The sequence below is a fragment of the Schistocerca cancellata genome, chromosome 4 (genome assembly GCF_023864275.1).
Source record: "Schistocerca cancellata isolate TAMUIC-IGC-003103 chromosome 4, iqSchCanc2.1, whole genome shotgun sequence".
In the NCBI taxonomy this organism is placed as follows: Eukaryota; Metazoa; Arthropoda; class Insecta; order Orthoptera; family Acrididae; genus Schistocerca; species Schistocerca cancellata.
This window is the reverse complement of record NC_064629.1, coordinates 141,376,668-141,398,847: the sequence shown is the minus strand read 5'-3', so window position 1 is coordinate 141,398,847 and position 22,180 is coordinate 141,376,668. Positions and strand designations below refer to the sequence as shown.

General features: G+C 44.1%; 1 protein-coding gene and 1 pseudogene across 1 annotated transcript in view; both read right to left on the bottom strand.

The window, feature by feature from the left end:
- LOC126184096 (U-scoloptoxin(01)-Cw1a-like) overlaps positions 1-22,180 on the bottom strand; it is a 41,617-nt gene that overhangs the window by 6,683 nt on the left and 12,754 nt on the right. The window lies entirely within an intron of this gene.
- On the bottom strand, positions 14,498-14,615 carry LOC126185792 (5S ribosomal RNA; annotated as a pseudogene).

Sequence of the window (22,180 nt, the reverse complement as noted above, 5' to 3'; positions counted from 1 at the left end):
TGTACCCCTATTGCACTTCTGGATCATTATATAGGTCCAAAATCGGTAACTGTCAGCTCAATAGATTGAACACGCATTGCCTGCTGACATGATGTTCGCCAGTTGTTACGCTGTTTGATCCTCTTATGGGACTTGTTTAGTACCAAGTTTACAGCCTTCTGTGAATATGTGGTGCCCGTTCTTTAGGAAATGTCCGAAAGAACAGACACTACGCATTCGCATAATTGATATGCCTAGATGGGCAATGGAGCCACTTTCATCAATGCGGGTGGACAAATGCGTACGATCTCATGTGGAAATCTCAGAGTAGCAAGCGTGAGTCAGCCGACAGGGGATAGGTGGCGTTCGGTGGGAGTGTGAATCGACACGGTAAGGCGGTCCGAGATAGTTCGCGTAGTTGCGATCGCGCTGTGTCCCGGATGGTGCAGTCGTTAACGCACCTCCCTCGTAAACTGGAGACTCTGGGTTGTAAGCGCGGTCTGGTACACATTTTCACTCGTCGCCGCTGACTTCTCGTAATGTCCCTGTGCAGCTGAGGCCAGTGATGCCCTTCAATTTGCATTACATGCTTCTACTTTCATCGAATATACCAAAATTAACCATCAAACCACCTCGACTGCTGCAGAATGTTTTGCTTCCGACACTGGTAAACAGCTAACCAATAGTCGAGAAAAAACGGAGAGAACTTATGGTGAAGAAGAAAAATGGCTCTGAGCACTATGGGACTTAACTTCTGAGGTCATCAGTCTCCTAGAACTTAGAATTACTTAAACCTAACTAACCTAAGGACATCACACACATCCATGCCCGAGGCAGGATTCGAACCTGCGCCTAGAACCGCTCGGCCACCTCGGCCGGCGGTGAAAGAGATTCCGAATTTTCTCTCGTACAGAATAGGAAACATAGGCCAGGAACAGAACTGGCATTTACCTCCACTAAACTCGAGCGTCGTCACGGGAAGGCAGGCACGCGATACGACGTTTAAAATTTACTTTCTACGAGAATATAAGGCTATCTATTATTTAGCTCACCTGTATTATCTGCATAATTGAGGTGACGTGACTTAACACATCACGCGGGAAAAGACTGGAGGCGGACGTCGGCGTGAGAAACCGGAATCGCGAGCGGCGGGCAGGCGCACGCACTGACGCAAATTAGCGCAGCGCTGGTCCAATTACGCGCGGGAAGGCGCCCTAGCCCACACGCCGCGTCTTCTAATCGCTGCCCTCTTATGTCGTAACGCGCAGGGCGCTGCACTTTGTCTGGTCACAGGAAACTCCATTAAGGGCTCACTTGCCGAGAGCTGACATCAATTCGCGTGCATCAAGCAGCTGCATTCCTGCAGTAGGTGATTTAGCTTCCATTCCTGCTCCTAGCCCTTTCCTCTAAAAACTTAAATTTTTCACAACTTCCGTTAGCTATGCTAGTAGATTCTAATTGTTTGTTGCGCTGGAAACTTGCGTACCTATGGAGTATCGTGCCGGCCGCGGTGGTCTAGCGGTTCTGGCGCTGCAGTCCGGAACCGCGGGACTGCTACGGTCGCAGGTTCGAATCCTGCCTCGGGCATGGGTGTGTGTGATGTCCTTAGGTTAGTTAGGTTTAAGTAGTTCTAAGTTCTAGGGGACTTATGACCTAAGATGTTGAGTCCCATTGTGCTCAGAGCCCATTTGAACTATGGAGTATCGTCTCGGTTGTGTGCCTGGATTCGTGAAAGGTCACAGTTCGTAATAACTGACGGAAAGTCATCGGGTAAAACAAAAGTAATATCTGGCACTCCCCAATGAAGTGTTCTAGGCCCTCTGTTGTTCCTCATCTACGTAAACGATTTAGGAGACAATGTGAGCAGCACTCTTGGATTGTCTGCAGGTGATGCTGTCAATTACAGTCATGTTAAGTCATCAGTTGATCAAAACGAATTGAAAAATGATTTAGACAAAATATCTGCACGGTGCGAAAAGTGGCAGTTGACTCGAAATCATGAAAAATGTGAAGTCAACCACGTGAGCGCTCTTAAGTATCCGCTAAATTTCAGTTACACGATAAATCACACAAATCTAAAGGCTGCAAACTCAGCTAAATACTTGGGAATTACACATTATAATTACGAATAACTTAAATTGGAACGATCACATAGATAATGTTGTGAAGGGAAAGCAAACCAAAGACTGTAATTTAGTGGCAGAGTATTTAGAACTACGTAACAGGTCTACTAAAGAGACTGCTTGTACACTTGTCCGTCCACTTCTGAAGTACTGCTGTGTGGTGTGGGATCCGCATCATCTAGGACTGACAGAGGACATCGAAAAAGTTCAAAGAAGGACAGCCCGTTTTGTATTATCGCGAAATAAGGGAGAGAGTGCCATGGATAAGATACATGAGTTGTGGTGACAATCATTAAAATAAAGGTGTTTCTGCCGGCCAGTGTGGCCGAGCGGTTCTAGGCGCTTCAGTCTGGAACCGCGCGACCGCTACGGTCGCAGGTTCGAATCCTGCCTCGGACATGGATGTGTGTGATGTCCTTAGGTTAGTTAGGTTTAAGTAGTTCTAAGTTCTAGGGGACTGATGACCTCAGATGTTAAGTCCCATAGTGCTCAGAGCCATTTTTTAAAGGTGTTTCATCTCTGCGGCAGGCCCTTTTCATGAAATCTTAATCACCAACTTTCTCCTCAGAGTGTGAAAATATTTTGTTGGCGCCCACCTACATAGGGAGAAATGATCGTCAAAATAAAATTAGAGAAATCGGAACTTGCATGGAAAGATTTAAGTTTTCATTTTTTCCGCTCGCTGTTCAAGAGTGGATCGGTAGAGAAGTAGGTTCAATGTGGTTCTATGAACCTTCTGCCAAACACTTAATTTTGAATTGCAGAATAACCATCTAGACGCAGAACCAGCCCAGTCAGATGGTCAGCCACAATGCCTGACCTAATGTTGAGCAAAAATCGTTCCTGGTGTCCGTGGACGTACGTGACGTGAGGATTTCCCGTTGCCCAGTAATGAACGTTTCGAGTGTTGTAAAGGGCATCCCGATGGAAGGTGCACTCGTCGGTAAACAACACAATGGCGGGGAAGTCGGATCTCGTGCAGCACGTCGCAGAAACCACCGGCAAAACCCAGCATATGTTCATAGTCCGCCACAGGATTTAGGTCTTGGACAGGGTGGAAACTAAGTGGATGCAGACCGTCATCATTCAAAACCTCCCAAACTAACCGAAGAGTGACCCCATGTCATGTCCAACCGCTCGAGTACTTGTCGCAGGTACTTCCTGGAAGCGATCGACAACAGTATCTTCTAACGCAGCATCCCGTCGTGTTCGAGATCTTTCAGCATCAGCATAAAATCCCACTAACGAGCCTGTTCCGCCAAGTCGCCGGTGAATTGCTGTAAACGTTTGAGCGTGTGGGTGGTGTCTTGCTAGGTACCGTTCCTCATAAAACCGTCGAGCTTCATGTCTATTACCGTCGGTTAGTCGATAATCAGAAACCGTATCTCGTTGTTCTTCAATCGTGTACTGTGCCGCCATGCTTACTGTATGACTAAATAGCAGGTGACGTGGGTGTGCTCCGAAGCGAAGGTTACGTGTGAGTGCCTCTGACGTGAGGTGGAGACAAACAGTAAGACTTATTCGATACGTGTGCGTATCACATTGGGGCCGTGACGGATCGTGGGACGTTGGTATGTGTGAACGGACAACCATAGCGCTGCCCGTCAACCGACGAACGGCAACAGGGCAATCCCACGGCCAATCGGGCCAAGTTTCCGTAGTTTAAAAATGGTGCGTTGTCGACCTACACAACATTAGTAATTTTGATTCCTACTGGCATCAGCTATCCGAGGTTAAAATTTCGTAACACAGTTTTCTCCACCCTGTTTATTGACAAATTCTCTTGAGTACATAGATAATTATGTACAAAAGGTACCACTAACTTTTACATCAAATCAGAAAATCGACTTCAATCAAAGATGGTAAAATGTAACCACACACTATATCTCTGACAGGAAAAGAAATTGATACTAGGACATCTACATCTACATTTATACTCCGCAAGCCACCCAACGGTGTGTGGCGGAGGGCACTTTACGTGCCACTGTCATTACCTCTCTTTCCTGTTCCAGTCGCGTATGGTTCACGGGAAGAACTACTGCCGGAAAGTCTCCGTGCGCGCTCGAATCTCTCTAATTTTACATTCGTGATCTCCTCGGGAGGTATAAGTAGGCTAGTTACGTTATAAATACGACAAATCAACATAATGTCATTGTTCATAAATAACATTAAAGACCCGTAAACATAAGTAAATAGAAAAAAACTTTTTATAGCCAATATCGCGTTAATTAATATGTATTATTGACCACTGTTCTTCAAGAAAGTCTTTGGTTATAACCCGTGTACCGTTATGAGTTTATTATACAGCACATTACATACAGGTCTGTCAAAAGTAAAACCATATACAGATAAAAAGTACCTAGTACAGATGGATATGTTTACAAACGTAGCACTCTATTGAGGCTTGTTACTTCTCAAAATGCACGACATATAGTAAAAATCCAGCACCCACAAAAACCTCCAACTGTAATATCTTCGTGAACAGTGAGTGGCAAAATTTAGCAATTTCAGACGGGTCCCGCTGTGACTGCAGTGTGTGAAAACTTCATTACAAGCAGTCACTCGCGAGCAGATCGATCACAACATCAAGTGACCTTACTTCAACTGAGATGTAGCCATATCGTACACAACATGTCATGTAACCGTAAAAATTTGTACAAATGTGCGTTTCTACAAAATATCGTGCACTTATAGAACTACCAAGCCTGAGTAGAGTGCTACGTGTGTGAACATGTCCATTTGATCAAGGTACTTTCGATATGGTTTTACTTTTGACAAACCTATGTATAATGCACTATATATTCTCCAACATAATGACGACATGGCATGAGTGGTAAACTCATAATGGAACACGATTTATAACCAATAAATTTTTTGAAGATCAGAAGATGATAGTTTCAACCTTCGAAACCGGTCGTCAATAATAAACATTAATTAATGCGATTTTGGCTATGAAATTTTTGTTTTCAAGTTAAATGTAGGTCCCTCCTTCCATTTTCTCAATACGGGAAGCTTCGATTAAGCAAATAGCGTATATACAGACAACAAATGTGTATTTGCATCCATACATATTACAAAAATGTACGTATGTGTGTGTGTGTGTGTGTGTGTGTGTGTGTGTGTGTGTGTGTGTGCGGCCCACATCTCCTCCTAAACCACTGAACCGATTTTAATTAAATTTGGTACACATATACTTTGCTGTTAGTCGACCATCGCTGTGGGGGTAAGAACCACCTAGCTATCAAAGGGGTACGGGTGAGTGTAAGGGTGGGGGTGAAAAGCGTAAAAGCGTAGCCAGCGACGAGTGAATTACCAGAATTTATTGTGCAGCTGGTCCCGGCGGAGATTCGAGTCCTCCCTTGGACATGAGTGTATGTGTTTATCCTTAGGATAATTTAGCTTAAGTAGGGTGTAAGCTTAGGGACTGATGACCTTAGCAGTTAAGTCCGATATGATTTCACGCACATTTGAACATTTTTGAACCAGAATTTATTCATTCAGTATTTGAGAATGAGAGCACTTAAGACTTCCAACAAACTTTACACATGCATTCAAACCTTCACGACTTTTTTTTATCACTGACAACTCCTAAAAAATGACGACAGGAAAAATATTTATCGCTTACTACTTTTCCACTTTCCGTGCAGTAAAAGTGCGTCATGAGGTATGACGTTATAATTTAATACTTTTTAGTAATAACTGTACGCGACGCATTTTGATGATGATGTTTGGTTTGTGGGGCGCTCAACTGCGTGGTTATCAGCGCCCGTACAATTACCCAATCTTTTGCTCAGTCCAATGTCGCCACTATCCTGGATGATGATGAAATGATAAGGACAACACAAACACCCAGTCATCTCGAGGCAGGTGAAAATCCCTGACCCCGCCGGGAATCGAACCCGGGACCCCGTGCTCGGGAAGCGAGAACGCTACCGCGAGACCACGAGCGGCGGACGTGACGCATTTTACAGACAGTATGCACATATACCACTTTGAATATAAGTGCAAAGTTATATCATTGTATGACGAGAAGTTCAGGAGATATGAAGTCGTGAACAATGAGACACGTGAAAAATTGCCGTATCATGCATGACCTTTAAATTTATTAATTCTTTGCTACTGACTCTATTCACAATAAATTCCGCAGACAGTATCAACATATGCCGCTGCGTGTACGTGCATGCAGTATTATATCATTGTACGACTCATAGTTCAGGAGATACGACATCACACGATGCTTGAAAAACTACGGCATCGTGGATGTCGTGTAAATTTGTTATTTCGTTGCAACACACTTTGTAGACAGTATCCACATACGTCGCTGAACGTACCTACAAAGTTATATCATTGTACGACAGATAGTTCAGGAGATATGACGTCATAAACATTAAGCAGAAGGCCAAACACTGCTTGGTACGACCGTGGACGCACAGCTATAAATACCTGGTTAGTGCCGAGTTTCTCCGCTAGTACACAACTTCATGACCATTGTCCACCGCTGGCTTCAGTGGCGCCTGGTAAAGTGTCGTGTACCTGACACGATAAGGGAAGTATTTAAATGGTGCAGGAAAGACTGGAGAGTCATTCTACAATATGGGCCGTAAATGGGCAAATCAAATGACAAAAGACTTTGACGGAGGCCAAATTGTTATGGCGCGGCGCCTGGGAACGAGCATCTCAGAAACGGCGAAGCTAGTCAGCTGTTCGCGTGTTATTGTCGTAAGCAGGTATGGAAAGCGGTTAACAGACGAAGAAAGCACGAATAGGCGATAAGGTGTTCGCCGTCCACACCGTCCCAGAACTTGGTGGTCGGAGGCTTGACCACTTCGCAAAGCAGCACAGGCGGCGATCTGTGGCAAATCTGACGGTCGAGTAGAATACTGGTGCAACACAAGGACGAGTATTTCGGAGCACACAGTTCACTGTGCACCGTCGATTGTTGGGCTCCTTAGATGACCCGTAGGTGTTCCCATGTTGAACCAACGACAACGTCAACTACGATTTCAGGTGGCACGGGATGGTCAAAATTCGATCACGGATCACGGAAAGCGTGTAGCCGACTATGATTACGTTTCTTATTATATCAGGTTCCCGCCCGGATAGCCGCGCGGTCTAACGCGCTGCTTCCCGAGCGGGAAGGTGTGTCGATCCCCAGCACGAATCTGCCCGGTGGATTAATGTCGAGGTCCGATGTGCCGGCCAGCCTCTGGGTCGTTTTTATAGCAGTTTTCCAACTACCTCGGCGATTGCGCGCTGGTTTCCTTTATTCCGCCTCAGTTACACTGTGTCAGCGATTGCTGCGCGAACACCGTTTCCACGTACACGTACACCGTAACTATTCTACCACGCAAACATTGGAGTTACACTCGTCTGGTATGAGACGTTCCCGGGGCGGGGGGAGGGGGGGGTGTCTACTGGGGGCCGAACCGCACTATAACCCTGGGTTCGGTGCGGGGTGGCGGGGTGGTGGGTGGACTGCTGTGGCCTGTTGTGGGATTGTGAACCACTGAGGGATACGGCGGGTCGAAGCCTTTCCGTCGTTTCTAGGTCCCCAGTTTAATACATACATACATATATCAGGTTGATACGCCGACATCCAGGCATACGGCTGTTCGAAAGATGCACCGCACCACAGAACGAACACAGCAGCAGTTCAGCAGGACGGTGGGAGTAGTGTTATGCTATGGATACATTCATCTGGACTTCCAAGGGACCTTTGGTAGTAATCGAAAGCACTATGACAGCTATGGACTAGGTCATTTGTTCCCAACCTTTCTGAGACTCTTACCCCTTAGTTAAATCAGACATTACCTCGTACCCCCACCCATCCCCCTCCCCCACCCTCTGCCATCTGTTGCCATCCCCCCCTCCCCCCCAAACACACACGTTACCCACATTATCACCAAATTTAGCACATAACCAAGCTGTAGAATGGAAGACTTTTCTTGGAACACTTTTATTTTTAAAATGATGAAAGATGTATGACATTTAGTTTGTGTGTATGTGTGTGTGTGTGTGTGTGTGTATGTGTGTGTTAGAGAGAGAGAGAGAGAGAGAGAGAGAGAGAGAGAGAGAGAGCTTCTCAAGTGCTACCCACAACTCCTTCTCAAATAAGAAAGCTAACTCAACCCCACTTAAAATGTGTGCACTATACTTTCTGTTCGTAAATCACTTGATTTCTGCACTCTTTCCTTCTGAACTGGCAGAGATTGGAGGACTTTATACTGTTGATGCTTTCTGTCTGATCACAGCCACAAATAATAATACTAATAATAAAAATAACAATACTTTGTACGACATTGTAGTAGCTCTTATGCAGCTACTGCTGTGTCGTGATATTGGTTAATTCATATATGTTTCGAAGCGGGTAATAAAGCAATTTCTCGACTACTGCAGGTACTATCTACGATCTGGAAAAGACATTTTCTTAAGATATTTAGCATTTGTTTCGTATACGCCTAATTTTTATCATCAGCGATGTCTGGGACAAGGCACAATATATGTGTGTAGTTGATGAACTATGGTGAGGAACCTGTAATCTCCACTGCATTAATGCTACTAACTGAGAAAAGTAATTATTGGTAACTTAAATAATCAGTAGTGATAACGGTAATGATCTTTTGTAAATAATTTAGTTTCGTGACTGAAACACCATAGAATGGTTTAGTTTTTACCCTTCAGAAAATTCTAAAAAAATGGTTCAAATGGCTCTGAGCGCTATGGGACTTAACATCTGAGGTCATAAGTCCCCTAGAACTTAGAACTACTTAAACCTAACTAACCTAAGGACATCACACACATCCATGCCCGAGGCAGGATTCGAACCTGCGACCGTAGCGGTCACGCGGTTCCATACTGTAGCGCCTAGAACCGCACGGCCACGCCGGCCGGCCAGAAAATTTCATTTTATCCCCCAGGGGGTAAATACCCCCAGGTTGGGAACCACTGGACTAGGTGAACGTTATTGTGGGCCACCTGCGCCATTTCAAGCTCGATGTTTTACGCTACGGCGAAGGAATCTACCAGAACGATTGCAGTCCGTGTCACGAGGTCGCACTGGCTGACGATCATAAATGTGAACTCACGCTGATGTTTTAGCCACCAAATGCCTGTGATCTGAACTTGATGGATGACATCCGGGACGCTATCGGGCGCCAGCTGCGCGCCCACAGACCACTGGTCACAATTTATGGGAGTCGCGTGGCCTGTACATAGGCATCTGGTGACACACCTCCGGAAACCCACCAACAGCTAGCTGAATATATACCACACAGAATCGTTGCTGTGTTGCGTTCCAAAGGTGGAGCAGCACAATGTTTTGGCTCTCACTACACAGGGCGATTTTCTCCACCGCGTACAAAGTCTTGGGATTGATCGATGAAAGGATACGGAACAAAAAAGGTCTAATGAACTTATGTATGGAAATGCATGGTTCCCACGCTAGAGGCAATTAATTCAATCATGCACTGTTACAGAGACTGCAGTCTTAATACGCGCTGTACCATGCAGCCACATTCACAGCGCCGCGCGGTGTAGCCGAGCGGTCTTGGGCGCCTTGTCACGGTTCGCGCGGCTCCCCCCGTCGGAGGTTCGAGTTCTCCCTCGGGTATGGGTGTGTGTGTGTTGTCCTTAGAGTAAGTTACTTTAAGTTAGATTAAGTAGTGTGTAAGCTCAGGGACCGATGACCTCAGCAGTTTGGTCCCATAAGACCTTATCACAAATTTCCAAATTTCCACAGTCACAGACTGAGTTGAAAATGGTTTCCATGTGCCTCAAGCATGCGTGTACGAGCCGTAGCATGTTCTGTCTCAGACGGTCACATCGGCCAGGCTGCATCCGAACAGTGTCAAAGGCAGCATGAATACGCTGCTCCAGTATCCCCACATCTGGAATGGGCTCTGCTTACACGATAATTTTTTAGATGGCCCCATAACCAGAAATCGCACGAGTTGAGATCCGGTAGACGAGCAGGCCATGCAACTGAACCCCCTCGTGCTATCCATCGACCAGGGAAGACGCGACTGACATGCGACCGGACGTTAACGGTGAAGTGGGCTGGGGCACCATCATGTAACAACCACATTACCCTTTGAATGATCTGTGTCACTTCTTCCAGCAGGGCAGACAAAGTCACCCACAAGAAACACCAATAGTTCCAGCCTGTTAGGCGATGTGGAAAGAAGACTGGTCTCAAAATACGGTCGCCAATTATCGCGACCCACCCGGCTGCACCGATGCTGTTGATTCGCTGTCACAACACCATGGGATGTCTGCATACTATCTCCCAGATGACTGTTATGAAATCTGAATATACGACTCGGTGTAAAGGTGGCCTCATCTGTGAATAGGATGAATGACACAAATCCCGGAATCGTTGTTGCCTGGTGAAGAAACCAGTGACAAAACTGCTTCTGATGCGGAAAGTCTGTCGCTAGTAAGCCCTGCACCCGCTGTAAGTGATAAGGGTAGTGACAATTGTCATGGAGAATATTCCACACGGTGGTCTGGCTTACCCTGAATTGGCGGGCCAATTGCCTTTAATCACATTTTCCTGCAAGTCTGGTGTCCGAACATTTCGGGTACGTCCTACATGGTTTCCTGCTTCCTGAAACGACCCTGTCTCAGACAAATGGCGAAACACTGTTGCAGACATTGAATACTGTAGTTGTTGTCGGTGTGGATAGGTCTCACGATACAACCTTGCTGCCCACCGCCCGTTGCCATTTGCCTCTCCGTAAGTAAACACCATGTCGGCAAGCTCTCAGTTCGGATAAGAAACCATTGTGTATAACGCTATATAACATCCACTACAAGGTGAGTCAACAAGAGAAGTGAATCGGACACAACATTACCAATTACTATGGCAGGAGAGGGCGCTAGGGCATAACGTATGAGGAACAGTACCGTCCTCTACGAGGAAACCATACATCCTGTAAATGTGGCTACATTGCGCAGCGAGTATTTGACCGCAGTCTCTGTAACAATGTATGATTGACTAAATGGTCTCTAGCAAGGAAACTATGCATTTCCGGACGTAAGTTAATTAGACCTTTTTTGTTCCGTAGCCTCTCATCGATCAGTTCCTAGAGTTTGTACACTGTGGAAAAAATCACTCTGTATATGTATATTTAAAATGGCTAGATTTTACCTCACGAAACTAGTAGCAGAACAAATAAAATGGCGAAAAACAGAAAAGTAAATTGCAGCTCTTGTGGAACACAAATATAAAAATGAATTAACGAACGGCGTTCGGTAAGTAATACAGCACAGTTTTTTGAGAAAGCGGGTTGGTTTTATTCAAGATTCAAATAAACCGTACAATTCCCCAGTCCTTTGGTTAGAAAATCGTACTTTTTCAACATTATCTCTGTTCAATGCGACTGCCTTGTGCCACCCTACCGGGAGTGTTGTGTGTTCATGTGGTACTAGTCTATTGGTCGATGCTGGAGCCGACGTCTTGCTGCATCAACAACCTTCCCAGTTATGCAGCGAGGTGTTTGGTTGTGGTCCATCAATCACCTCGACTGAGAGTGTCCGCACGTTCCAACAGTGCAGCAATCACTGCTGTGTGCGGCCGACGGGCACGCGGGAGATCGGACTAGTTTGGGCGATCTTGCGATGGTGAAAGACGCCTCGCCGAATGACTCATCGTGTGTTTGTTCACTGCCAGGTCTCCGTCGACATTCTGTAAGCGCCTATGAATGTATGCGATGCCCTGGTTTTCCGTCAGAAGATACTCAGTGACATCTCTCTGCTTGGAAAGAACCTCCGTTTGAGGTTTTGAAGGCTACGAATAGTGCCCCCACCTATCGGAACTTCAGGAAAACTACAGAGGCTGAAGCTGGAATATTCCACGATGTCCCGCAACAAATTCTAAATTTTTCAACTAAATTAGCCGGGAAAAAAATGTGCTTCATTACTTGTTGAGTGGAGGAGGAGGGGAGGAGGAGATTAGTGTTTAACGTCCCGTCGACAATGAGGTCATTAGAGACGAAGCGCAAGCTCGGGTAAGGGAAGGATGGGGAAGGAAATCGGCCGTGCCCTTTCAAAGGAACCATCCCGGCATTTGCCTGAAGCGATTTAGGGAAATCACGGAAAACCTAAATCAGGATGGCCGGAGACGGGATTGAACCGTCGTCCTCCCGAATGCGAGTCCAGTGTGCTAACCACTGCGCCACCTCGTTCGGTCACTTGTTGAGTGCCCCTCGTAATTCCATTTATAGAAGCTGCAGAACAGCATACAGAAAAGAAAATATTCAAAATAAATAAACGCTTTTTAAGGTCACTGTTGTTTATAATTTATTGAAGTCCTTATCCTATTTTATGTATTTTACGAGTTTCAATGCATAACGCTCATCATCCGGCGTTCATTCATCGTTATCGTCGTACCGCGGCCGTTCGCAGGACTCCTCTATTTTACTCTCTTTCTTTAACTCTACCACCACTCGACCTTTGTACCGATCTTCAGCAGGTCTTTCTGGAATCCATTCCTTTTTCTTAGGCTGCCCAGTGGCCTTCTTCCAACGATAACTAAAGCAAGCTCTTGTACAGACCGTGTGGGCGTTCATGTGACCTCTCCACACATCACGCTCATTTGTCATCAGGCTTACGCTGGTTAGTCTGCTGTACATGTGATGTAATTCACGAGCGAACATGATCCACCAGTTTTCCTGATGCACATCATGCAGTGGACCGAAGTATTTCCCTACTCTTTTCTGTTCAACAACAAGAAGATTGTGGAGGACTTGTTATCGGATACCTTCATTTAACGTAATTGATTGGATAAACGTCTCATACATCTGGAAATTAAACTTTCAGGAGAGACTATATTACTTTAGATTTTGTTTGAGTAAGTGTAGTAAGATAGATTGCTGGTTTGCATCCTCACTTTAACTTCTGTCTGGCACGACCCCAGTACTTATATTCTGTGATTATTGCTTCCAGTTAACAGTGGCAGGAGTTGGCCTCTTACACCAGGATGATCTCTGTTAATGATTTGATAAACTGTCTTCGATTCATTCAAGAAAAGGCAATTCCTACTCCAAACAGACATTCATTTACACACGGAAATTATTTTTGCCTACATTACACTAATTGATTTTCCTGCTGGTGGTATTTTAGTGACATAAGACGCCAATTATTAGAAACATTAAATATTTTTACTAAAGTTGAAGTTATTTTTGTGTCCTAATGAACACCTTGTTATGACTAGCAGAGGTTGTTAAAAATTTTATTGGTTATAAGACATAGTCAATGTCGGGAAACAACCAATAGGGCTATGGATTGCAGAGGAACGTAGATGGAAGAAAAATGAAGTCATCGGCTTTGCTGAACACTATCAGCAGAGCAGAACCAAGATTTAATGTGTATCCTGAATGAAAGAGATAAAAAGTTCAGGAATGTACTGATGAGCAAAGAAAGTATCCGCCTAAAATTTCTGTAGATTTTCGCGAATATCTCTATGAGCGTAAATCCAATGGACATACTATTTCTGTTTACTAGATCATTTAAAAATCCTGTTGTCTCAAATTGGTTTTCTCTGTGCTAATATTGCAAACCTTAAGAAGACGCAATTTTCGTGGAAGTAGCTCATATCTACTAATCACATCTTAGGCGTTGAAGTTTGAAAGATTCAATATGAACTTGTAATAGAATGTCAGAGGTGGTTTCTGAGGTGTGCTCGGAATGCTCTAGTGGTAGATGGTTGGCTACAAAAGGCAAATATCCAATCCGTTATTATTGGTTTTCCGTCTTGAGATTACTGCAATTTAGTTATAGAGAATCACACCAGACACGTTTCGCTTTTATTTATAAAGCATTTTCCGTGGTTATTGTGCAAATTGGATTCATGTACATTTTTGGTTGTTTTAGATTAAAAACAGCGTTTTGTATATAAGGTTGGAGTGCAAGTTAATTACGGTGTTTCTTTACATATTCTACAAACCACTGAGTCTTCTCATTCTTCTTAGCAGCGGTTGACGTCGAAAGACTTCGTTCCACATATACACTTGGTAGTTTTTGCCATTCTGCAGTATTTCTCGCGCTGCAGTTTGGTTATTTAGACTTCACGTTTGTAAACTGAACTGAAGTCGTATGTGGTTCTCTCTCTGCACAGTATTATAGTGTTTATGTCTGGTCGTTTGTTTTCGTGCAGGTTTGATAACAATTCAGCTCAAAGTTTTAATCGATATTAAGCACTCCGTCTTCAGGCCACGAGTGGCCTACCGGGACCATCTGACCGCCGTGTCATCCTCAGTGGAGGAGGCGGATAGGAGGGGCGTGGGGTCAGCACACCGCTCTCCCGGCCGTTATGACGGTATTCTTGACCGAAGCCGCTGCTATTCGGTCGAGTAGCTCCTCAATTGGCATCACGAGGCTGAGTGCATCCCGAAAAATGGCAACAGCGCATGGCGGCCTGGATGGTCACCCATCCAAGTGCCGACCACGCCCGACAGCGCTTAACTTCGGTGATCTCACGGGAACCGGTGTATCCATTGCGGCAAGGCCGTTGCCCTTTAATCGATATCCACATTTAAATTCCGGAAATCCTTATACTGCACATTCTGGAGACTATTATGGAACAATTATAGCGATTTTCTGTCCTACTTGATTCGTATATGGAATGAGTGAAATACAATTTTCTGCATGCGTCGGTGTACATCCTGTTCTCTCATTGTCTTAGCCTAATGGTTGCTAAGCGAGATATGTTCTGTAGGAAGCTGAATTGTTTCTAATTACCCTCGAATATAACTTCTCTGAATTTATCCAACAGTCTTTCGTGAGAACTAGGTCAGCTGTTTTCTAAGAATTGCAACGTAAGGTCCTGTAGCTTTGGAGGTACACTTTCCAGTGGGTGTCAACTGCGCGATTATGAATTTCATTTATGTTTCTTGTCGTACCATTACAGTTGCAGCTCTGTTTCCCAGAATACTTCTATTTGCAATTCTTATGACTGATTTCATGCGTTCATTCAGTTTCATATCACACTCAGTAAGATTTATCACTGTTGAATAGTGAAACATTAATATTAAATTTGGAACATTTCGTTCTCGTTGGTAGATTGTTTAGTGTCACGTATTTTCCAATAAGAAAAGAGGGAGATGATTCTTTGTATTTAAAGATATCATATATGTGAGTTACAATAATACAACTTTTATCACTTAGTAAAATCATCAACCGGAATGAATTCGTATTGCTTGTAAACTACGCTCGTATCCTGGTCTGATCGTTCTGGTTAGGTCTCTGTGGTTTTTCCTAAGCAACTTCCAAGTTCGTTTCGTAAATGTTCCTTCACTGAGGCAATGGCAGTTTCTTCTACCGTCTTTGCGCTACTATGATAAATCTCTGCTGTAACAGAAGCACCATCGACGGTCCATTAAATCCTAACGGAGAGAACAAACTTGCACAGAAGATACAAGACAAGGGAAGGAAAGTTTCCAATGAGACAACACAAATAAACTCGTGACCGTTAGACGATGACGATATCTGAATCATTAAGGTGCTGCAGAACTCTTGTCCACTGAATATTATCAGTTAAACGTTGTTTCTTTAAAATAACGTCTCGTTTTCGCACTGATATAGCATGTCAGATATGTTGTAAAAGCGTAATAGCTACACTTCATCTGAAGTAGCGATCTCCCAATGGAAATGTATCTAAGGTTTACTTGATGGCTTCTCAGATTTTACTCGTTATCACTCGTGACCTTCAAACCCTGTGAAAGATAATGTACATCTTTGGTCTGTAGTTTTTCAGCAGTGGAATTCGTAGAGCAGTGACGAGTCGATTCAGGGCGTGAGATTCCAGTGCATGTGAATATCAATGTTCAATGAAAAACTGCAGTTCTGTAAACGTAATTACGACTGCTACCTTTGGTTCTTATTGTTCGATACCCAGAGAAGTAGCTGTGAGTGAGAGCAGCTCGGTCGGACGGACTTCTTTCCACTTGTTCGGGAAAAGTGAGCGCCGAGTATTACGCAGCCTCAGATTAGAATCTCATTTTACGACACGCACCGAGGGAATGTTTTCTTGCTTTCTCGCATTTCACAAACGCCTTTCCTACGTTGATGGTAGTTTGTCTCACGCTGCTTATTAGACCCGCACAAATGATGTCGCATTTCGAGGTCATTTTCAGCGCGAATGTGAAATGCCTCACTTTTGCAGAAAATGCATTTTTTGGTGATTTTGACTGTACCATGATTGTGAAATTCATCTGGATGCCATGGCACCTCAGCGTGTCACAGATATCTAAGCTCCTAGAAGTGACACACGCATCCGTTTCCTAGACTTGGTAGACACGGTAGGAGTTAACTGGAAATCCGTAGTCTTCGAGTACCTTACAACAGAGTCTGGTGTTGAATATCTCTATGGCATTACCTCTCCTCTACTTGCCAAGTATTAGTAATGTGAAGTTATTAGGCCTCGAGCCGGCTATCTATGTGTCGTGTACCATCGTAGTAGCTAGCGTTGGAGACCTTACAGCCCGCATCTCGTGGTCGTGCGGTAGCGTTCTCGCTTCCCACGCCCGGGTTCCCGGGTTCGATTCCCGGCGGGGTCAGGGATTTTCTCTGCCTCGTGATGCCTGGGTGTTGTGTGCTGTTCTTAGGTTAGTTAGGTTTAAGTAGTTCTAAATTCTAGGGGACTGATGACCATAGATGTTACGTCCCATAGTGCTCAGAGCCATTTTTTGGAGACCTTACAGGGATACCAAATAGATTTTAATTTTTTTACATTTATGATATGTGAAATTTTTTTTAATTTATTGGCTTTCGGAATGGGTCCACTCAGGCATCTCAAGATTTTGAATGTTGTATTACGGTTTATTTTTACAATTCAGAATATACATTAGTTAAAGTCGCACCCTGGTACGAAGTTACATAGGCTTAATAAAGGACAGATTCCGAGAAGAAACAAATTTTACATCCACAGACGAAAATGGAACACAGGGTGCAAAGAGGTTGTATGCTATAAAAATCTTACTGGTAACACAGTAAGTAATGATAAAAGTACGTCAAGTTGAGAACTCAAATATCAGTGTTCCAAACCAGTTCGCTGTAGATCCCAAAAGTTGTCGAGGAAATCGACTTTGAAGCTTTCTAGGCGTCTTCAGTACCCTAAAACAAGGTCGTTCTTTCAATGGGCCGCATGGCTCTGTAGTAGAATCGTCGCCTGCCATGTGGGTAGCCTGAGCTCGATTTCCAGCCATGATAAATTTTTAAATAAAGGTACTTGTTCCACTAACATCGGCATGATGCGTAAGCTATACAAAGACGAAAAAATTAATTTCTAGACAATCTTTTATAAAAGATCGGTAATTAAGAGTTCATATTTGCAATTAAAACTGGATTTTTGTATGCGATATTCACTTGGGAATAAAAAGACTTGAATTCTTTCAAAAATGACAATTGGATATGTGATTCTTAGTTTATATTTTATGAATTTTGTATTGAGATGACGTAGGTATTCGAAATGAACGGAAGAAACGAAAAAATGACTAAAATCAAACTCGAAGTAGCCATGAGCTGATTACCAATCTCGAGCCCTATTGTTTTTTCCCCCAGCTTTATGTATTTTACGCTTCACGGAAATGCCCGTAGAATATGCACCTTTCTTTAAAAATTTGCATTGGCTGGGTATAGAACACCCCCCCCCCCCTACAGGGAAGCGGAGCAGTCTACCACAGTACCACACCACTTCTCGAAATACATACATTACTTCAGTGTATGAAGGACGCTCGGAAAACTTCAAAGTCGATTATTTCGAGAATTTTTGATAGTTGCTTCGAACTGGTTTGGGATATTGTTGCTTGAGGTCTGAAATTCACGTACCATAAATAGCAAAAATTACAAAAATCTGATTGCAGTGTTTTCTACTTGTTACTTATGTTGGGGGATCACACGAAGAGACTAGTATGGAAATCAGAACGTCTTAGAGTCACTGATTAAAGACTTTGGAAATTGATGAAACTGTTGATTTTGGTATTTGCTTCAAAAGAAATGTATTCTGTAAAACACAACAGCTTTTTTCCCGAACTATAAATTTTAATTCAGACCTGACACGTTTTGTGAGGCAATGCCATCTAAGAAAATCACTACATGAAAAAGAAGAATGTAGATATGCATGTATCTACTGTTTCGTCAAATATGATCCTAATGGTACATAAAATTATTGTATATATTTACAGATCTGAATATCTTATACCCTTCGAAACGCCTGCATTGGCAGCAGTAACACTGACACTGAAGAAACATTAAAAAAATGGTTCAAATGGCTCTGAGCACTATGGGACTCAACTGCTGTGGTCATCAGTCCCCTAGAACGTAGAACTACTTAAACCTAACTAACCTAAGGACATCACACACACCCATGCCCGAGGAAGGATTCGAACCTGCGACCATAGCAGCAGCGCGGCTCCGGACTGTAGCGCCTAGAACCGCACGGCCACCGCGGCCGGCGAAGAAACATTAAGGTGAAGACAGCAGATAGATATTATGAACGAGATACATCAGCGCTCTACCACTACGCTGTATTTCTTGTTGCCTCTGCGGTAAAGATTACATTGTTTCATGATTAAGCGACAAAAAGTATTATAGAGAATGCAATGGATACCCGTAGACTTTCCACTTCTCGTGGTAAATTTGAAGCAAATGAATGATACGAGGGCTGTTTGGACTGGTCCGACAGGTCACGAAATGGTAACGACACTGAAAACCCGATGAAGCTTTTGCACAGATGTGTTGGACAATATTTCTACCACGCCTATCTATCGCGTCACGTGGCTCTTTTTAGTTCTGAGCACACAGTGAACACGTAAAGATGCCTAGAACAACAGTGTCTCCCGCCAGATAAAAAACGGAAATTGCATTGTTGGCCGGGAAACCCCATCTGGGGAAGCTCGGCCGCCAAGTGCAAGTCTTATTTCAGTCGACATTGGGCGACTTGCGTACTGGTGATGAGGATGAAATGATGATGAGGACAACACAACACCCAGTCTACGAGGGGAGAAAATCTCCAACCCGGCCGGGAATCGAAGCAGACCCCGCTTGCTCAGGAGGCAAGCACGTTAGCACCCAGCTAAGTAGGCGGACTCCCGCCAGGTTTGGGTGCCCGTTGCGAGATTTTACCTGATTTTATGCAACCCCATATAACGCACCTGTCATGCATTTCCTTCTTCATGACAGTTCTTGGCCTCACGTTGCAGGAACAATGACAGTCCCCTGCAACGTTTTCGTGGGAAGTGTTTGATCGACCACAAAGCAGCCCCGACTTGGTTCCGTCTGACCGTCTCTGCTCACATGAACCGCTAGCTATGAAGATAACATTTTGGCACCGACAACAAATTGCAGACCAGCGTAGAGAAGTGGTGGAAAGCACAGGCGCCTGCCTTCTATGACAAGGGTTTGGAAAGTTGGTACAACACTACGACAGATGTTTACGTGGAAATGGCGACTATGAAGAGAAGTAGATGGAAGATATAGCAAACTGTTGCAAATAAAATACTTTTATTTTCACTGTGGCTTCCATTTCGCGACCGATCGGACTTTACTTTCCGAATAGCCCTCGTTTATTGAAGACTCTCTTCACATAATTCCTGTTTAGAAATGAACTCTCCACTTTGAGGTATGCAAGAAAGTAATCCGACAGATAATGACGAAAACTCAGCTTCACCACGTGTAAAGCCGAACTTTGTCTCGACAGAAATTCGCGGGAGGCGAACTCCATTCCCTTTGTATGGAGGTCACTACTGAGGTAACACACCTTTGGCACTTCATCACCTTCCATCCTTGAGAATAGTGTGGGAATGGACCAAACTGTGGCTTTATCAGTTCCTGTAGTGTGTGTCCCTTGTTGATAAAGGAATATTAGACTCTGAAAACTAGATTAGTGTGTGTTCACGCTTACTCGGATACCTGCAGCTACATCCACTCAAGTGAATAGCTCCCTCTTCTCACGTTACCCTGCCACACAAATATACACAGCCAAAAATATACTCTTTATGAGATTAAATATCATCTAATGGCGAGAAATGGGAGTAGTTTCTTCTCTTTAAAGTTATTTTCTTGTTCATAAACAAATAAGCGTTTCTAAGCCCTTATAGTGACTTCGTCGAGACAGACGGAATATCTGCTCACATTGATAAACATAGAGAAGCGAGTCATCGATCGTGTAATTTTTGTTTCGTTTTTTTTGTTTTTTGCATGTTATCATTTGCGTAAAATGTTTTGGTGAGCCACAGAAATCTAAAAGTGGTATGACCGAATGGAGGTTGGAGCCCTACTTTCCCGAGTGAGGAGCTCATGATCTTCACCAGTTTACCACCTTCGTTAGTTTGTGTTTGTCGCATTTTCAGTGTGACACAAAGAACATAAATTTTCAATTTTCAGCCAGGTAAACGAATTTTAAGTTCCATACAATATTTCGACAGCTACTCAAAACTTCTTCTATATGTGCCAGCGTATGCACCGGAGCTCACCGGTCACAGTTCGTAAAGAAGACGCGAACAGCCATCCTATACTGTGCAAAAAATAGACGCTTTAACCCTGCTGAACATTCAGTAGCTTCCAGTACTTAGGTTATTATTATTCTTTCTCGTCGAGACATAACTCGATCAATGTAAAAACTTTTCTTAGGAGATCGAGAACTGAGACAAAATTTATTCATTTTACCGAATGTATCCTCTTTATGTACCATACTGCTACCTCCGAGTGTCCTGGAGACATACTGTTTCCATTTTTATCTATTTTAGGTCGCTTTAAACTCAGTGTTAGGCTCTTAGAGTCTTAATTACAAAAATTTACATCCACGTATTGTAAAACCACTATCTTTGTCAATACTCTTTCGACCACAGGCAATCGCTCGTTACGTATAGTTATACAATGAAGAGCCAAAGAAACTGGTACACCTGCTTAATATCGTGTAGGGCCCAGCGAGCGCGCAGAAGTGCCGCAATACGACGTGGAATGGACTCGATTAATGTCTGAAGTAGTGCCGAAGGAAACTTGACACCACGAATCTTCCAGGGCTGTCCATAAACGCGTAAGAGTACGAGGGGGTGGAAATCTCTTCTGAACAACACGTTGCATGGCGTCCCAGATATGCTCAATAATGTTCATGCCTGGAGAGTTTGGTGGCCAGCGGAAGTGTTTAAACTCAGAAGAGTGTTCCTGAAGCCACTCTGTAGCATTCTCGACGTGTGGGGTGTCGCAATGTCCTGCTGGAATTGCCCAAGTCCGTCAGAATGAACAATGGACATGAATGGATACAGGTGATCATACAGGATGCTTACGTATGTGTTACCTGTCGCCGGCCGGAGTGGCCGAGCGGTTAAAGGCGCTACAGTCTGGAACCGCACGACCGCTACGGTCGCAGGTTCGAATCCTGCCTCGGGCATGGATGTGTGTGATGTCCTTAGGTTAGTTAGGTTTAAGTAGTTCTAAGTTCTAGGGGACTTATGACCACAGCAGTTGAGTCCCATAGTGCTCAGAGCCATTTGAACCATTTTTTGTTACCTGTCAGAGTCGTATCTAGACGTATCAGGGGTCCCATATCACTCCAACTGCACACGCCTCACACTATTACAGAGCCTCCAGCAGCTTCAAAAATAACCTGCTGACATGCAGGGTCTGTGGATTCATGAGACTGTCCCTATACCCGTACACGTCCATCCGCTCGATAAAATTTGAAACGAGACTCGTCGGATCAGCCAGGTAACACTTTTCCAGTTATCAACAATCCAGTGTTGGTGTTGACGGACCCAGGCGAGGCGTAAAGCTTTGCGTCGTGCAGTCATCAAGGTCAGACGGCTACGAAAGCCCATATCGATGATGTTTCGTTGATTGGTTCGCACGCTGACACTTCTTGATGATCCAGCATTGAAATTTGCAGCAATTTGGGGAAGGATTGCACTTCTGTCACGTTGAATGATTCTCTTCAGTCGTTGTTGGTCCCGTTCTTGCAGGATTTTTTTCCAGCCGCCTCGATGTCGAAGAAATGTTCAAATAGCTCTAAGCACTATATGACTGAACATCAGAGGTCATCAGTCTCATAGACTTAGAACTACTACACATCTATGCCATACTTA